The sequence below is a fragment of the Prionailurus bengalensis genome, chromosome B3 (genome assembly GCF_016509475.1).
Source record: "Prionailurus bengalensis isolate Pbe53 chromosome B3, Fcat_Pben_1.1_paternal_pri, whole genome shotgun sequence".
Lineage (NCBI taxonomy): Eukaryota > Metazoa > Chordata > Mammalia > Carnivora > Felidae > Prionailurus > Prionailurus bengalensis.
In genome coordinates, this window is record NC_057355.1 from 10,426,459 (window position 1) to 10,442,873 (window position 16,415).

At 45.0% G+C, this 16,415-nt stretch overlaps 1 protein-coding gene across 2 annotated transcripts in view; it reads left to right on the forward strand.

The window, feature by feature from the left end:
* SV2B (synaptic vesicle glycoprotein 2B) overlaps positions 1 to 16,415 on the forward strand; it is a 191,276-nt gene that overhangs the window by 83,508 nt on the left and 91,353 nt on the right. The window lies entirely within an intron of this gene.

Consider the following 16,415-nt stretch of genomic DNA (forward strand, 5'->3'; position numbering starts at 1 on the left):
ACCTGTGCCTTGGAGAAACACCAGAGACAGAGAGGATGGAAAATCAGCAAAGTGATGAATTATTTTCCATTTATATGTCAAGCAAAGTTTTGTGTTTTTGTTTTCTTTCCTTCCTTCCTTCCTTCCTTCCTTCCTTCCTTCCTTCCTTCCTTCCTTTTTTGCCTGCTGAACAAGGTGTGCCTAGTTAGGTTTGTCAAGATGACATTGCACTAAAGTAAGGGCTATGCCATTTGGAACTATTAATGAGTAAAAGTGTCACCGTGGGGTGAGTCTAAAGGAGAGAAGGAGGAAGGGAACCCTGGGATTCTAGCTAAGCACAGGGTTGGATAGGTAATAAGAATGATGACTATTTTTCACATAGCACCAGTATCATGCCTGGCTATGACACTTGGCCCCATTGCATGGGGCAGCTGAGATCTAATCCCGGGGCTGTGGGATCTTGCCCCTCTCCTGTTCAGCCTATAGTCCATACATGCTGGTCTTAGATGGAAGCAAATGAGGAAGGTCTGTATGCCCTGCTCCTGATAGATACAGGAGTGAGGCTGGCCTTATCAAGATATCTCACTTCTTCCCAGAGTCAATATCAGTTGACATAAAAGAATGTTCTCATCCTAGTTTTAATAGCAAAAAAACATCACCATAGAGAAAAGAATGGGTCATTAAAGAGAGGTATACAGGGGAATATGACATAGGAGTTAAAATAAATTGATTAGAACTACATATATGCTAAATAAATGTAATATAAATCTCTGAAATATGATGTTGGGCTGAAAAGCAAACATACTTACAAATATGATACTACTTAAAACACACACAAAGCATATTGGACACATACATTAATTATGTATTAATATGTAGGAAGATGTAAAAACTGCTGAATCTCTGGCAGGAAGAGAGAGGGACAAGACAGAAAGGTCTATGGGGGGGGGGGTGTCAATTTTACCTGTAGTGCTTCCTTTATTTTGGAAACAAAGCCAATAAAGTAAATGTTAAGATTAGATAAAGCTGTGCAATGAGTTCATTATATTATTAAGAAATAGAAAGAGAAATTTCGTAATATGGTAAAATTTTAAAAGGAAATGTTTTCATCAGGGTACCAAGGCCTACTCAAACAAAGACGCTGCTTTTGAGACTGAATGAGTATTTGAATTGCTTTTTCTTCCCAGTGGCAGCTTTTGGTTTTTATCCATTATACATGTGGGTGTATAGGTGTGTATTTGGGGGGGTCTGTTAGTGGAAGTTAGCACATTTATCAAAGTGGATTATTATGTTCGTATCAGAGACCTAAAAACATATTTTCTTTTTTTTAAAATTTTTTTAACATTTATTTATTTTTGAGACAGAGAGAGACAGAGCATGAACAGGGGAGGGGCAGAAAGAGAGGGAGACACAGAATCTGAAATGGGCTCCAGGCTCTGAGCTGTCAGCACAGAGCCCGATGCGGGGCTCGAACCCACGGACCGTGAGATCATGACCTGAGCCAAAGTCGAATGCTTAACCGACTGAGCCACCCAGGTGCCCCAAAACATATTTCTTTAAAAGAAATCCAGAAGAGGGGCACCTGGGTGGCTTAGTCAGTTATGCATCCACCTCTTGATTTTGGCCCAGGTCATGATCTCGCGGTTCATGGGATCTGAGCCCTGACAGAGCCTACTTGGGATTCTCTCTCTCCATCTCTCTGCCCCTCTCCTGCTTGTGTGCACATGTGCTTGTGCTCTCTCAAAATGAATTAAAAAACATTAAAAAAAAGAAATGCAGAACATGCTATCTTTTTTTTTTTTTGTATGTTTACTTATTTTTGGCAGAGAGAGACAGAGCACGAGCAGGGGAGGGACAGAGAGAGGGAGACACAGAATCTGAAGCAGGCTTCAGACTCTGAACTGTCAGCACAGAGCCCGATGGGGGGCTCAAACTCACAAACAGTGAGATCATGACCTGAGCTGAAGTCAGACGCTTAACCAACTGAGCCACCCAGGCACCCCCAGAATATGTTATCTTAATGAGAAAAGGGCTTGTGTTCTGGGCAGCTGGGCCAAGGCCACAAAAGATGAGGGGCACTGAAGGGGTAAGCATGTTCTAGAGTGGGAAAGCAAGAACCTGGCTGGGGTGATCTTGCCCCAGGGGAGTGGCTGGAGATCTTAATTATGATTTTCAAAGCTTTGTGGCCAACTTGGGCCTGGACCCAGGCTAGTGTGCATGTGGCCTGAGCTGGTGGGGGGAGAAACAAAAGCCAGGGATTCTAACTATGTGGAGATGCCTTCTGGGACTGTCACAATATCCATGTGTATTTAAAGTTGGAAACAGCCTATCATTAAATATATTTTCTATTGTGAATATTTTTTTCCATGTAAACTACAGAAAGTTAAACTCAACAAATCTTGGGGGAAGAATTTTCAGGAAATAATCTGACTCTTAACTGAAGCCATTGCTTCCTTGTGGGAGTGAGTGGGGGAGAATGAGGATTTGGGAACGAATGGCCATGAAATTTGTCAGAAGAGCAGGGAGCATGCTCAGGGAACCAGAATCTTGGTGGTGATGGTGAGGGAGTTGGGGAGAGGGGTTGACAAGCAAAGTGTGGTCTTCCTCACTGAGATCCCCCCACCTGGAGTTGGGGTGTTTGGGTCGTGGTTCTGTTTGTCAAATGCTGCTGTCATAAATCAAGTTGCCTCTGGGGGATGTTAGGCCCTCAGATGTTTCAGGGTAGGCCCTCAGATGTTTCAGGGCAGAGCAAATGCTTTGAGAACTGCAGTGACAGGCAGTGGTGTTCCTTGTTTGTTTCCAAACCTGTCCCTGTTGAATTAGGACCATGGGCCGTATGGGCTGAGAGGAACCATCGAGGGATTCAGGTTTCAGGGCCCAGGTAAGGTGATGGGCAAGCCAGGTAGTAGAGCAGAGGCCTAATGGAAGTTTCTGGGCTTGCATAGTAAGGATGAGGGCTTGGTGGGTTATTCTGGGCTGAGGGCTATTAACTTCAGGCCATCAACTTGCTGATGAGGAAGCAGCTTTAAATTACTGAGGAGGAAAATTATTCTTTTTCTCTATCCATCTTAGGTTTGTTGGCTGGGGCCCTGTCAATTAAACTGACCAAAGACAGTTTAACCAGAGAAACTAACTGAAGCTTAGGGCCAAGTGCAGTGTGCAGACACACAGACGTGTGTAGCGATGAGGAACTCAAAGAGGTGGTTAGAACTTGGGCTTATATAGCATCTTAGCAAGAGAACACTACATTTTGAGAGAAGTGACAAGATAAAAGAGAAAGGCTTCAAGCTTCTAGGGTGGCAAATTGTGGGAAAGTGAATATGGGGGAAAAGAATGGAAAGTGAGAGTTGGTTAGTAAGATTTGTTATGTAAACTCCTCCTGCACCACCTCAGGCTGATAAGGGTCTTAGAATTATCTCTGGTGATTAAATTCTGTCCTTTCTGGTAGAGAGGAAAGAAGAGACACCTTTACAAATTTAAGTCCTTCTTTTAGGCAAATGGGAGAAACCAGAGAGCTTTCCTTGTATCTGTTTCTTCTCACCTGTCTTCAGCTCAAAACAATGAATATGCCATTGTGGTATATTTGGGGGTGGCATAGCCTGCCACCCTTTAGGACATATTGTGGTACCTGGGTGGTTAGGTGTGCCGCCCTCTAACTGGGGACCAAATGGCGCAGGGCCTGAGTGCCGAGGGGCTTCAGATGTGTGGCCCAGCTAGAGAGGGAGGCAAGCTCTGACAGCTGAGTCTCGCTTTCTTCTGAACTCGTACCACTGGTTAGGACTTTCCATCTTTAGGTATCTAAGGTGCATTCAAAAGTCCAGCAACTGCCTTGATTCTACACAAGTTCAGCCCTCTCCTATTGTTTATGTTCTGATATTTGATAACTTACATAGAGGTAAGGTTTCTGCTGAGGGAATCAGATGCTTTATATTTGTGTCTGGTCTTTGTGGCCCAATTCACTGAGATTCAGGCAGAATTGGTCTGTCAGAATCAAGCTTTTGACCTTTGAAATGCTATTTCTAGAACTGATAACAATGGTGAGATCCAGAGAGTTTAGGGATTTTTATTGAGCCACATGGCCTTGAAACCTGTTCAAATACACAGGTGCTCGCCACTATTTGAAAATAGAGCGTTCCCATGAAATCCTTCATAGGCCAAAATGATGTAAAGCAAAAAAGCAATTACCATTAATTTATATGGAAAAATTTTGAGCATTTTTAGACCCCAAAATAACCTCTCTTAGGCTTTTCTGATGCCTGAGGACACATCTTGCTAACAGATGCACAAAATAAATGGAGGTAAAGCATAGATGCTCATAGACAGTTCAAAGCTATGGAGCTTGGTGGTGGTGAGTGTGGTTCTGGGGGAAGGATGTTGGGGGGGCCACTCTTGCTGCTTGGGGTGCATGCTGCCTCTGTAACGGCTCACTGCAAAACAGTCACTGAATGCTATTTTCATATTTTTCACGACAGCAAAAATCCTCTCTGGATTTATTTCAGTTAGCAAAAATAGGTAGGTGTTGGTGTGGCTCAGTTGGTTATGCGTCCAATTTCAGTTCAGGTTATGATCTCACAGTGTGTGGGTTCCAGACCCACACCGAGCTCTGTGCTAACAGCTCAGAGCCTGGAGCCTGCTTGGATTCTGTGTCTCCCTGTCTCTCTGTGCCCCTCCCCCGCTTGTGCTCTGTCTCTCAAAAATGAATAAGTATTAAAAAAGATTAAAAAAAAAGAAAATAGGTAGGTCTTTCTTAAAAGCAAAGTGGTATAAGGTGAAGTTTCAAAAAGTGAGGGATAACTACAGTTAGAAGAAAGGCAAATACCAGCTACTATTGATTACTTTTTGAACACACTTGCCCTGGGGGCTAAGGGAGGAAACTTCAGAGGTGTTGGCAGTGACCTTTAGCAGCTGCTGGAAACTCCAGTGTGTCAACAGGGGCTTTCACATGGTCGGTGGTGGCAGTCCTGGCCCAACTCTTAAAGACAGATGCGTGAGAAGGTCAGATGGACTGTACCAGAGGTGATTTATTTCCCGTAAATAAACTGGAAGCCATTCTCATTCTCTTTAGACGTATTGCCATTTCCAGTATCAGGGAGAAGGATTGATACAAGTGTCATAAGATAACTATTTTATGTTGGCTATAGTTTTGGGGAAATGGACATGCTGGCCCCTCCATTTTTTTAAAACATTTATTTATTTTTGAGACAGAGAGAAACAGAGCATGAACAGGGGAGGGGCAGAGAGAGAGGGAGACACAGAATCTGAAACAGGCTCCAGGTTCTGAGCTGTCAGCACAGAGCCCGATGCGGGGCTCAAACTCATGGACCATGAGATCATGCCCTGAGCCGAAGTCGGATGCTTAAGTGACTGAGCCACCCAGGTGCCCCCTGACCCCTCCATTTTGAATGCTCCCCATACCCCACACCCTGTGTCCATCTGACTACCCTTTATTCATCTTTCAGAGTCAAGGTCAGGTTTCATCTCTGGGAAGCAAGTCTTCAGATACAGTGAATCTCCTTTCCTGGGCACCATCTTGTACCTCATTGGGTTCAGGGCATGCTACCCCCAAAATGGCACCTTGGCACATTGAATATTTTAAGCTGAAGGAGTTTGAGAAAATGGCAGGAGCAGGAAGGTCACTCTTATCTGCTCCCCTTTGCCCTTCTTCCTTGAAATGAGTCATAAAACCTGCATGTGAGAGGTGCCCTCCCTATATCCAGAAGAAAGGAATATCCTTATCTTTGAATCCAAATGAACCCCAAGAAGAATCCCAACGAATAGGTCTTGCTAAGTTTGTCCAGTTTACTATACTTACCCCAGGTTCTTTATCCTATCATTTTTCTACCCAACTGCCCACTCTTCATCAAAGCTAGCATAAATATACTCAGCTATAACTGTTTCTTTGGGTCTTCATTTCTTTACGAAAGATCCCATGTCACATAAAACTGACATTAAATAAATCTTCCTGTTAATGTCAGTTTAATTTTCAGACCCAGCCCAGGGCCCTAGGAGGGTTGAGGAAAACTAGTTCTCCCCCTATAGACTGCATATGAATCCTCAAGTTTGACACTATTTGAAGGGCTAGTTTTTAGTTTTTAAATACTTATATTGTGCTTATTGCCTGACAACCCCTATTCTAAGCGCTTTTATGTATATTTATTCATTTAAGTCTCATAGTGGCCACATGAGGGGAGTGCAAATATTCAACCTATTTTACAGATGAGAATAGTGTAGCCCAGAGAGGTGTAGTATCCTGCCCGAGGTCACACGGCTCATAGTAATAGAGCTGAGATTCAGCTCTGGGTAGTCTGTCTATGCAATATGACTGACAGTACAGAGCCTGACCCGGGGCTGGAACCCATGACCTGAGCTGAAATCAAGAGTCAGACACTTAACTGACTGAGCCACCCAGGTGCCCCCTCCCATGGGTTTTTCCATCTCTATTCGTGGCCACTGCATCCTCAGAACTGCTCAGCCCCCAAATCCTCGACTCCTTGACTCTTCTCTTGCTGTCACACCCACATCGGATTCATCTGCAAATCCGGAGAGCTTTACTTTCAGCAAGGAGCCCCATCTGGAAGTTCCTACCCTTTCCACTGTGACTGTCCTGGGCTAACCCGCTGCTGTTGGTGGCCTGGATGATGGCAAGATACGCTTCCTGTAGGCTTCCTGCTTCCTTTCTTGTCCCCCACCCCGGACCCATTCCCAGCACAGCAGCAGCCAGAGTGATCCCTTTTGAAATCAGTCAGATCATGTCATACCTCTGTTCAGTGTCTTTTGTATTTGTTCGTGACTTTGTACTTGCCCCCTTTACTTGAAATACTCTTTCTTTAAATATCTGCCTGGCTGTCTCCCTTCTCACTTCTGATTTCTACCCAAAGTCAACTTGCCAATGAGGTCTTCCCTCACCTGCCTACATAACATAGCCCCATCCTCACTGCTGCCTTCCTGTCCCCCTTACCCTGATTTATCCTTATGCACAGTGCTCATAGGACACTTACCTTCACTTGTTGATTTGCATACTTGCATACTTTGCAACTTTGCAAATTTGGCTTGCACTGGGGCAAGTGGGCCTTGCTCGCTGGAATGTTAGCTCTATGAGAGCAGAGGCTTTGACTCTTTTGCTCAGTGCTGTGCCTGCAGTGCTAAGAGGGCTTAGCATACACTAGAGGCTCAATCAATATTTATAGTGTGAACAAAACCCATTAATGAATGAGGTGACTACTTTGCGTGCTAGTCACTATTAGAAGTGTGTTTATATACATCAGCTCTTTTGATCTTCATAAGCTCTCTGAGGCCCCCTGGATGACTCTGGAACATTTGGCTACCTCTGTTTAGCCTCAGTGTCTTTATCCCTGAAATGAACACAATAATAGCACTTGCTTCTAAGAGTGAGGACACGTAAATCCTGAGAACAGGGCTTGGCACACAGTCCCTGTCCCAGGTGGGTTCCCTGAGAAGCAGAGGGGGGTTAGCAAGTAGGATCTGTGTGCTTGGGAGTGAGACCAGAGGCAGTGAACAAAGCCAGAGTGGCCAGAGGAAGAAAGAGGTGGCTACAGTCTCATTACTCCGGGGAGTGTAGGAGCTGGAGAGACCCAGTAGAGTTGGCTTGTACTGGGGCAAGTGGGCCTGACCTTTGTATCCCCACGTCACTAAGTCATTGGCTTCAGGCTTCTCTGGGAGGCGGCATGGTCTTGGGCAAAGCCCTTCTCTAGGGTGGATTGAAGACCCCCACACTCCCAGCAGCTGGAGAATGAGGGTACGGTCTCAGGTGTGTGTGAAGGTCTGCGTGCAGCATGCCGGTACCCACTCCAGGCAACTCCAGTAAATGCCCGAGATCACACCTTCTCACCGCACTGCCCTAGCCTAGTAATCACTTCCCTGCTAAGAGCCTGCAGTTATGCCTGGGCCCATGGAACGCGGGGCAAATGCCATCCTTTGAGAGTCTCAACCTCTCTGCAAAGATTTAAGATTGGATTTGATTTATAAGCCTTTCTCCCTGTAGACTTCGTCAAGTGGGGGCCTTGCCCAGACGCCCAATTACTTAGGACATGGCTGAGATGTCAGCGGGTTCTACCTCATTTCCTGTCATCGGGGTGATTTAGAACAAAACAGGGCAAGCCTTTCCAGTAGTCTAGGTCAGCAGGCTGGTGCGTGGTGCCATTTAAAGGACATCCCCCTCCTGCCTGGAATTCTACCATTAGGGTTCCATTATGTATGGAAGCATTTAAAAAAGCATCAAGAGTGTCCTGTTCAAATGCAAATAACCGTAAAAGTTAAAGGCTTAAGCCTTTGTGATGAAGTACTTTTGTATCTTTATTCAAAAACGTTATTGTGTATTCCATTTTAAATTATTCAAAACGCAGTGATCTTGTTCTGGTTTAGCTTGAATTTCATTTGCTTTTAGTGAAAACAATCCGGATTCCTTCACTTGGACATTTTCTTTTTTTTTCTTTTTCTTTTTATTTGTAAGTTGTTTTTTTAAAATATATTTTTGTTATATATATATACACGTGTATATATATTTGAGAGAGAGAGAGAGAGAGACAGAGTGCCAACAGGCAACAGGAAGAGAGAGGGAGACAGAGGATTCGAAACAGGCTCCAGGCTCTGTGCTCTCAGCACAGAGCCCAAGGCAGGGCTTGAAGCCATAGAATTCAAGATCATGACCTGTGCGGAAGTTGGACCTTAACTGACTGAGCCACCCAGGGGCCCTGGGCATTTTCCTTGAGGGGAGTTGGGGGACAGTAGAACCAGGGCTTGGAGCCAGAGAGGTGGAGTCTAGGGTGAGATGTGTTCTGGAAGGTGGAGAGCTTCTACCAAATGCCAAGTTCCTTACTGTCTCTGAAGTTCATTGTCCCCTTGGTGAAAGGGGCTCTATCTAGGTCTACGTTGTCCAACACTAGCTCTGTTGTGGCTATTTACACTTAAATTTAAATTTATTTCAGTATCTCAGTCCCACGAACCACCTTCAAGTTCTCGATGACCGGTTGTGACTAGTGGCTGCTGTAATGGACGGGGCAGAAAGTTCTACTGGACAAGTGCATGAAGATAATTCCCTCATTTCTTGTAAATTTCTAACATTTTTTAGTTTTGAGTAGGGGTATTTGTTTACAAGAAAAACTAATCCACATTTGTGATGTGTTGAGAGTTGATGATGGTGGATGATACTTATTGGGATTTACACACAGACACACACACAGACACACACACAGACACACACACAGACACACACACACACACACACACTGGTGCTTATATATCCATCCACTCACTTTCTTCTAACCTTCACCACCACCCTCTGAGCTTGTTTTTATTTTAAATTTCTTTAAATTTTAAGTAAACTGTACTCCACACATGGGGCTTGAACTCATGACCCCACAATCAAAGGTTGCCTGCTCTACCAACTGAGCAAGCCAGGCAGCCCCCCTTATGAGCCTGTTTTTAATAAAGAGGCAAATTGATGTTGAGAGGCTCAGTCAGAACTTGGACCCACGTTGATCTAATGCTGAAGTAGGGGCCCCAGTATGTGTTTGTGAGTAAGCATTTACTAAAAGCTTACCAACTCACTGTGCTTTAGAAAAGAGTTCAACCTTGTTGCTTCTCTTCTCCCTCCTTTGTATCCTCTTCTTCTAGAAGGCTTTATTTTCTTTGCATTATAATTGGATTGAAAACTTTCCCTTTGCTGGGGGACTTCAGAAGGGCTGTCCATCCGGGGACACTGTGCCCAACGCCTGCTGGGAAGCTCACAGTTGTACAATTGCTTTGAGTGAAAGGGAGTGGGGTTCAGGGGATCCATGACTCCTTAAGAGGATAATGGAGTTGTCATCTGGTTTGTCAACCGATGTGCTCATGAAGTTGTAAATGTTAGACCTAATTAGTGCCTGTTATCTTTCCTCTTGACTTGGTTCTACTGTACAGAGAGCAAGTTTAAAGGAAAATGGGTCCTCTGATCAATCTAGAAGTTTGAAAGGCTGATGTGCTGATGTGAGGATCCCTTGTTTTGCTACATCACCCCAAATAGGAAAGAAGATTGTGACCCATGGGGACGTGTGTCTACCAGAGAGGCCCAGGAGAGTGACAAAGGGGCACTTGGGTTGAGACCACTCTGTAAAAGATGTGAAATGGAATCTTAAGCAGTTACTTTTAAATCATTCTCCTGCTGCAAATTTAAAAGGTGGGGTTGAAGAACACCTCTGTGGAGAGCATCCTGTGTCCAGAGCAAACAGTGGCCTCAGTAGGGCACCTTTGTCATCTTTGTATCTGAAAATGGCCTGTGTGACGCCCACCAGGGGGGTGATTTGTCTGGTTCATGCAAACAAAGGGCCAATTTTTAGGAGCGTGTCTATCAAGGCTGTTTGGTCAACTTGATATCAACAGCTGAGCCAGGGGCTCTGAGCCCAGAGAAAGCAGCTGTAGCTTTTCTGATGCAGTAGAAACTCTGATGCAGTAGAAACCTGACCGGTGTCTGAGCTGCTGGCTTCAACTTCTCCACCAGAGACCACTCCCATTTTGCAAAAAGGTGTGTGTCTGTACTTCTCTTTCTATGCACAACAGCTTGCAGGCTGCCTCTTTTTCCTTAGATCTCTAGGGGGAATCATTACCGGGTGGTTTATGATGAAGAAGAAAGTGTCATTTTCCCCTTTGAAAGGAAAACAACGCTGGATTCGTTGGTTTCAGAGGTGAAGGTTTCCAAAGATCATTTTGCGAATGACACTCACGTATTCAGGGAACACAGAGCCACATCGTGTATTTGGTTCCCAGGCTTCTGATGACAACAGCAGGCTGCTCTGGGGGTGGACCCCGGACGAGGCCTAGGGGGGAGCTGTCCTTCATGTGGCATATCACACTGATGTGCCATCTGTTTCTAGGATGATTCCAGGAGCTGTTGAGGAGCCCATGAAAATATCCCTGCTAGGTTTTCTCCAAATTCATCTTTTTCCCTCCTTGTGTATGACAGCCCTCTATATAATAAGGCAATTTAGGAATAGGAGGACAGTGAAAACACATCTTTTAAAAAAGATGATCTTGGGGCGCCTGGGTGGCTCAGTCGGTTGGGCGTCCGACTTCAGCCAGGTCACGATCTCGCGGTCCGTGAGTTCGAGCCCCGCGTCGGGCTCTGGGCTGATGGCTCAGAGCCTGGAGCCTGTTTCCGATTCTGTGTCTCCCTCTCTCTCTGCCCATCCCCCGTTCATGCTCTGTCTCTCTCTGTCGCAGAAATGAATAAACGTTGGAAAAAAAAAAAAGATGATCTTCCTGTCACCCAGATTCTCTCCTACCTGCCCCTCCCTTCGGTCCTGCTCAGGAGGCCAGGACCTGGCTCTCTCAGAGTTCATTTTCATCTCAAGGGCAGTATAAAGGATGCTGTGATGTGTTACTCAGGTTTCCACTGAGACAGGTTTCCACTGCCCTGGGCTTCAGTTGGGCAGGGGCCCAGTCTCGGCTTTATTTCTCCTTTGCAATATCATATTCATTGAGAGCCTATCAATGCAAAAGTCCCGCCACCTGCTGCCTAGGAAACAAAGATGAATACGAGATGGACCCTGCCCTCAAGGCGCTTACAGTCTAGGCTGTCAGCCTCAAGAGTGAGCCATGGTGGCAGTCCGGCTTTCCGGGGCTTAAGCAAAGTGTTTTAAAGTGTTGACACCCTTTGAAAATTTTCCTTGCCAAATACAAAGGAGTAATTTCAACAGGAAAGCCAAACAGCGGAAAGGGCACCCCGAGGAATTGCATCACCTGATTGGCCAGAGATGCCAGACTGAGATAACATGTGATATTCTGTGATAAAGTGGGCAAGCCCCAAAGACCGTTGTTCTGCCTCCCTCTGGGCATGCGACCTTGGGCAATGCTCTTGGCCTCTCTGAGCTTCTGTTTCCCAAACCCACCTCCCAGGTCTTTGTGAAGATTATATGAGATTGAGTGAGAAAGCTCCCAGCATATACTACAAGCTCATTAAAGGGTTTCTTCCTCTCCCCTGTCCTTTCCCTGTTACTCTAGGATTTGGAGCAGAGCCCAGAACTGTACAAAACGCTAGGCTCCCGCACTAAATATGTTTGCAATCCTGGCAACATTTTAGCCCTTTCTAATTACAAAGTTTATACTCTGCCAAAGCTGAATTAGGGGTGAGGATGGAGAGAAGGGGCGGGCTAATTATAGAGACTAACATGCTGCAGTGGGGGGAGGGGAGAGGAGGAGAGCCACAGGGCCCATCACACCCAGAGGCTGAGTAATTCCGCAATAATTAGGAGATGCAGACAGGAATTCGGACACACCGAGGTAATTAAAAAAATTACTACTTCAGGGAAATACATGGGACCGATGAGAGCAAGATGAGCTATGAGCCTCTCCTGGTTTCCTCAAAGTGAGAAGTGTGGGGGAGGTTTCTGGGGCTGGGAGAGCTGCAGGCTGATGGAGTACAGGGTGAAGCCGTAACTGGACGGTGGGGACCAGGTGACCCTAGCCAAGCAGCGTGGGGTAAGTCCATGGACCTGAGCTGCAGGCAGTACTCGAGGAGGGGGCATTTCCGGAGTGGGGTAATTATTACAAGGCTAGAATGAAGCAAAAAACTGGTTAATTTCAAGAAAAGACATGCATGGCCCCTGAGAGGGGAACACAGGTGAATCAGGATGCCAGGACAGGATGAAGTGCTCACCCAGCCTGCCATGGTGCTCCAACTTGCCTTTGGGGCAAGCCAGGACGTTCTTGGATCCTCCCTGATACCATCGACATCAGTTTGTGCACCTGATAGTCTTTGTGTTCCTCACAGATGTGTTTCTACAAAGTTTTCGAAGACCCCGATTTTCTACCAGGGTCCCCTCCGGGAGCAGCACATTATTTGTCTCATGCCAGTTCTGTATTTTTACTTTTTGGGATATACTCCCAAAGGTGCTAACAAACCAAAAGATGGAGACTATCCTATGTGTGAAGAGAGGACCATTTGCTTGCAGAAAGCCAGTTGCTTTGAGATTCAGTAAAATTGCTATCAACTAGAATACGCGGGCCATGAGGGCAGAGGCTTGTTATGTTCTCCTTGGGGGTTCCTAGCAGCTGGGACCTACCACCTACCACATAATAGGAGCCCCCAAAAGTTTTTATGAAATGGTGAATGACCGTCATGATGGTAGTTTGGTATGGTTGATCCCCTAGGGAGGGGTTACCAGAAAGGGAGCAAACAAAGCTGGGGAGGTAGAGTGGGTATTTATTGAGGGTCCTTCAAGGCCAAACTAAGGACAGTCTTTTGAGGGGCTTGAGAAGCCACTGAGAGATTTTAGTCTGGCCATGCGCAGGGGGGCTAACAGCCTTGTGGGAATGCAGTTGAGAGATACACTAAGACAGTGCCAGAGACGTGGGGCACGTCTCCAGACCTCGTTTGTTTGGCATAATGTCAAAAGTTAAAAGCAAAGAGGGTCAGCTGGAAAAAATCTGCAGGCCACACAAGAAGGGGATCTTTGGTTTCCTTTGATGACGGCCACGGGTGTCTTCAAAGCCAATGCTTTTATTGGCGTCCTCGTCTAAACTATTTGTTCCTTCTCTTTAAGCCGGGCTTTCAACCAGGAGAATTGTTTTTGAATCAGATCTATTTGGGGTAGGAAGAAAATGTGTATGAAAGGCCCAGCAGGTTCTAATGGCTCTTCTTGCTCTGGGAAATTGAAGTCCACCACCAACATGACCTACCTATAAATGCCCCCTTAGAGACCCCCCACTGTTGTGTTCTCTGAGCCTCCAGTGGATCTTGGTAGCAGAGGGGATCTGTTTTAACAGCTCTTTAACAGCTCTTTTCTTTTAACAGCTCTATTGCTTCTGGAAAAACAAAACCCAAGAAAACAACCATTAAAAAACAAAAAAACAAAAAAACTTTCCCTTCCTCCAGCCTAGCCTAAAATGGGTCTGTGCCAGACTCCTTGAGCTTCAAGGTGTCGATTAGTTGAACACCTTTTTGTTGTCTCTCAAGGACCTTCCCAGTCTGGCTCCACCCTCTCGTCCACATTTATCTCCAGCCATCCCCCCAAATTTCCCCCACGCTCCCTCTTGACTCATCAGCTCTGCTGTAGGTGCATCATTAGACTTTGGCATATCTGAAGGAGAGCAGAAGAGGCCACCTGAAAAGATGCCAAAGTTGGCAAATTGATTATTTTGAATTAAGCTTACTTAAGAAACAGTTGGTGCCGGAAGACTCCTCTGATCCTCCTTTGTTCCTCTGAAAGCAGGAAATAAATCCCCTTTGTGAAAGGTGTGTTCCTTATACCAGGAGGGTAGAAAGCATCCTTATCACCAGAAATAGAGAATTTAGGGCCAAGAGGGTTGCCTGAAGAAACCTTGTCCCTTAACTAGTTTACTGCCCCGAGCCCAAACTCCTTCCTCTTGTCAATTATCTTTTTTTAATCTTAATTAATTTTAAATAAAAAATTAATTTTTAAATCTATGTTTTTTAAAAATATTTCTTTATTTATTTTGAGAGACAGAGAGAGAGAATCTCAAACAGGTTCTGTGTTGTCAGCATGGAGCCCGATGCAGGGCTTGAACCCACAAACCATGAGATCATGACCTGAGCCGAAATTAAGAGCCTTAATTGACTGAGCCACCCAGGTGTCCCTTGTCAGTTCTTTAAAAATGTATTGTTTCTTTGTCTAAAAGGTATAAAAGCTGCCTGTCTTGGTCACTTATGGCATTCCCGTGCATACAAAATTAAATTCGTTTTTCTTCTGTTAGTCTGTCTTATGTCAATTATTAGGCCAGCCAAGGAACCAAGAAGGCAGGAATGGAAAATTTTTCCAACCATTGTATTCCCCAAATTTATAAGATTTGCTGTATAATTTTGTCATTCTGAGCATTTACTTAGGGCACATATGTTCCTAAGTGAACATATAGGGATGTGTTCAGTTATTGGGATACAGTATATACCCTTTGTTGAATGTATTTGATTGTAAGGTAAAGTGGAATTGTAGAGGAATGTTCTGGTATAGAATAGAGGAATCCAGGATCCCAAGGACCTGGGTTGGGGGCTCTGAGTTGTCTGGCAGGCAGGCCCTCCCAGTGGTAACCAACAGATTCCTATGCACATTTAAGGTTTCTTTGAGATAGCACTGGTTTCCAGGAGATACCTATCTGGAAGCAGGAGAGGAAATATGGGTATTGGGGATCAAACTTACTAGCTGTGTGACCTTGGCAAGTGACTTGACCTCTCTGAGTTTCTGTTTTCTATGGAATAGGGAAATGAGGATATCTGTCTTGTAGTGTTGTTAAGTTAAATGAGATGATACATTTTTGGTACTCCAGTGAGAAAATGTTGCTTTCCTTCTACCTAGAAGGCAGTGTTTTCCATCTGGGTGGAATTCGCCAGCTCTCCATCCAATCATCCAGAGATTCCTGTGATTTTTACCATATCCTTGGCAAATATCATACATCACCTGTGCTTCCGTTTAATTAAAAAAATGAACTCATTCCTATTACCAGAAAGCATTTATTAAGAAAGGAAACTGTATCACTCCTCTAACCATAGGGTAACTATAAAAACAAACACAATGAAAACAATACAGTGTTATTATGTTACTGATATTCAGCTAGGTACTGTTCTCTGCTAAAGACTGTGAATGTAACGCTTCTTTTCACTTTTTGAAGAAGGGTAAGTCGCTAGTTGGCAGGTAGGTGTTAGAGCTGTGCTGGTTCCCCCAGGAAGATTTTGATTTCCTTGACAATCAAAGGGATTGAAAGGACCATGAAAATACATTCGCCCTTTCTGTATGTGATTCTGTGTTATTTAATGCTACATTTGAACACCCTTTGCGAACTAGGTCGGGTCCCACAAAAGATAGCCTCTTCCACTTTGGGAACACTGGCCTAGGGCATCAATCATTTGGGAGCAAAATATTAGCCCATGACTGCAGGCACATGGGTCAGGGTCAGGATCTCCAGAGAAGGGAGCTGGCGTGGGGTGGTGGGGAGCAGTGGTCAAGACCCTGGCCTGGGATGGGGAGGGGATTCAGGGCAGGGCTGCAGCAGACTAGAGTGCTGAAAATCCAGAGGGTCTCCCCTCCAAGGCTGCAGATTTTCTGCTTGTGGGGTGAGGTTAAGGCTTTTATTGTCCTTTTGGCTCTGCAATGCGTTGCTGCAGGGGTTAGTGACTGTGTAGAAATGCATGTCTGTGTGTTGGGCATTTATATAATAATAGCTGTTTTTAGCGAGCTCTGTCTTGGCGATAGGCACTGTGCTGAGGTTTTTGAACATATTAACTCATTTAAATCTCGTAACATCCCAATGAATAAAAACCCATATTCCCTTCATTTCACACATGAAGAAGCTGAAGCTTAAAAGCTAAATAGCTCTCCCTGATTCTCTGAGCTTGTAAGCGTCAGAGCTGGTAACTGTAAATGTTCATGGCAGGCAAGAATTTTTTGTGACATCACCCAAGGCAAGAAACAGCATTAAAAATGTTTTTCTTA